This window comes from Jaculus jaculus, chromosome 5 (genome assembly GCF_020740685.1).
Source record: "Jaculus jaculus isolate mJacJac1 chromosome 5, mJacJac1.mat.Y.cur, whole genome shotgun sequence".
Classification (NCBI taxonomy): Eukaryota; Metazoa; Chordata; class Mammalia; order Rodentia; family Dipodidae; genus Jaculus; species Jaculus jaculus.
In genome coordinates this window covers 69,586,183-69,589,312 of record NC_059106.1, presented here as the reverse complement: position 1 = coordinate 69,589,312, position 3,130 = coordinate 69,586,183, and positions in this window count along the sequence as shown.

The window sequence follows — 3,130 nt, the reverse complement described above, 5'->3', positions numbered from 1 at the left end:
TATGAAAGCTAGAAAATACACACACACACACACACACACACACACACACACACCCTGGGCTGGAGGGATGGCTTAGCGGCTAAGGTGTTTGCCTACAAAAGCCAAAGGACCCAGGTTTGGTTTCCCAGGACCCACGTTAGCTAGATGCACGGGAGGGGGGGGCACGCGTCTGGAGTTCATTTGCAGTGGCTGGAGGCCCTGCCATGAGCATTCTCTCACTCTCACTCTTTCTCTGTCAAATAAATAAATAAGTAAATAAAAATAAAATATTAGCCGGGTGTGGTGGCATACACCTTTAATCCCAACACTCAGGAGGCAGAGGTAGGAGGATTGCTATGAATTCGAGGCCACTCTGAGACTCCATAGTGAATTCCAGGTCAGCCTGGGCTAGAGTGAGAACCTACCTCGAAAAACCAAAAACAATTAATAATAAAAATAAAAAATAAAATATTAAAAAAGAAACCTCTATGTGCTATTAAGTCCTAGAATCTTCCATAAATTCTAAACACAGAAGCAATTTATTGTCTCAACACAACTAATGTATGTGTGTGTGTGTGTTTGTATTAGGATAAGCCTGACAGACTGGCCTTTTATTATTATTTATTTATTTTTATTTTTTGGGGGGGGTTGAGGTAAGGTCTTGCTCTAGCCCAGGCTGACCTGGAATTCACTAGGTAGTCTCAAGGTGGCCTTGAACTCATGACAATCCTTTTACCTCAGCCTCCCAAGTGCTGGGATTAAAGGCGTGCGCCACCACACCCAGTTTATTTATTATTATTGAGGGGGAGAGTGAGAGAGAGAGAGAATTGGCATGCCAGGACTTGCAGCCACTTCGAGCAAACTCTAGACGTGCTCCATCTTGTGGCACGTGCGGCCTTGCGGGCTTGCACCGTCTTACGCATCTGGCTTGTGTGGGACCCGGAGAGCCAAACGTGGGTCCTTAGGTTCTGCAGGCAAGTGCCTTAACTGCTAAACTATCTCTCTAGCCCAAAAATATGTTTCTTTATTTGTGTGTGTGAAGAGAGTATGGGCATGCCAGGGCCTCTTGCCACTGCAAAGGTACTTAAGATGCATGAGCCATTTTGTGCATCTGGCTTTACATGGGCACTGGTGAATTGAACCTGGGCCAGCAGGTTTTGCAAGCAAGTGCCTTTAGTGGCTGAGTGATCTCATCAGTTCCCAATTTTGTTTTGTTTTGCTTTGCTTTGTTTTGTGTGTATGTGAATGAACATGCTGATGGGCTGTCAGGGTCTCTTCCCACTGCAAATAAGAACACCAGATGTTGTCCCCCAACACTTTTAAAATATTTTATTTATTTATGGAAGAGAAAGAGGCAGATAGCCAGATAGAATGGGTGTGCCAGCATCTCTAGCCATTGCAAAAGAACTCCAATGCATGTGTGACCCTGTGCATCTGGCTTTACGTGGGCACTGGAGAATTGAACCCAGGTCCTTAGGCTTTGCAAGCAAGTGTCTTAACTGCTGGGCCATCTCTCCAGCCCCTCCCTTTCTTTGTTTCTATTTCTTTTTTCAAGGAAGACTCTCACTCTAGCTCAGGCTGACCTAGAATTCACTATGTAGTCTCAGGCTGGCCTCAAACTCACGGCGATCCTCCTACCTTGGCCTCCTGAGTACTGGGATTAAAGAAATGTATGCACCACCATGCCCAGCTCCCTTTCTTTGTTTTTTGAGATAGGGTTTTGCTATGTAGCTCAGATGATCTAGAACTCACTATGTAGTCCAGGCTGGCCTTAAATTTAAGGCCAACTTCCTGTCTCAGCTTAACCAGTGTTGCGATTTACAGGTATGAGCCACCATGCCTAGCCGGCCCTTATCTGTTCCCCTGAAACTGTGAGGTAAAATAAACCTCTCCTCTCTTAAATTATCTATCTTCCTTTTCACTGGAACTACAGCAGGTTAGCCTTAGTCTCATTGGACTTCTGTGGCCGTGACTTTCACTCTTCTGGGACAAAGCCTCTTACCAGAAGGACAGCATTTATTTCTGGCTGCAGTTTCAAAGGGAAGTTTCATGTTGGCAGAGAAAGCAAGGCAGGAGCACACAGCCAGACATCATATGGCCACAGCAGTTGGGAGAAAGTAGCGAGAGTCAGCCAAGTGCACCAAATGGGCTGGGCTATTAACAGCCCAATGCCCCACTCCAGTCACTCCAGTCACTCCAGTGACACTTCTTCCAGCAAGACTCCACCTGCCCAAAGGCTCCACAACATTTCCAAATACCCTTCCAACTGATGATTAAGTATTAAAACACATGGGGCTATGGGGGACATTTTATACTCCAATTACCACATACCAAGGGGCTACAACATGGGAGGCAGCATGCCCGGAAATCTCTTTGCCTTCTTTCAAAGCCCAGTCATGGTTCAGGTTGTAAACATTCTGTAAGGACACACACACACACATTTCTATTTTTTGAGAGAGAGAGAATGGGTGCACCATGGCATCCTTCCACTGCAAAGGAACTCCAGACAACATGTGAAACTCTGTGCATGTGGCTTTACGTGGGTACTGGGGAATCAAACCCAGGCTTTTAAACCTTCCAAGAAAGCTCCTTTAACCACTGGGCCATCTCTCCAACTCCAACATACACACACACGCACATATACACAATTTTTTTTTTCATTTTTTAGAGAGAATGAGTATGGGTCCACCAGGGCCCCCTGTCACTGCAGAGGAACTCCAGATGCATGCACCACTTGGTGTATCTAGGTTTACAAGGGCACTGGGGAATTCAACCTGGGTTGTTAGGCTTTATAAGAAAGTGCCTTTTAACTGCTGAGCTATCTCTCCAGCCCAACACACACACACACACACACATATTTTTCAGACCTGAAATTCACTATGTAGTCTCACGGTGGCCTGGAACTCATGGCAATCCTACTACCTTTGCATCCAGAGTGCTAGGATTGAAAACATAAAGACGTGTGCCACCATGCCTGGCTCCCAACACACACACATATATATTTCAAATATGTTATTTATTTATTTGAGAGAAAGAGACAGTGTCTGTGTGTGTGTGTGAGTGTGTGTGTGTGTGTGTGTGTGTGTGTGTGGACACTACTGACTTCCTGTGGGTACTAACTAGGGAATTGAACCTGGACCATCAGGCTTTG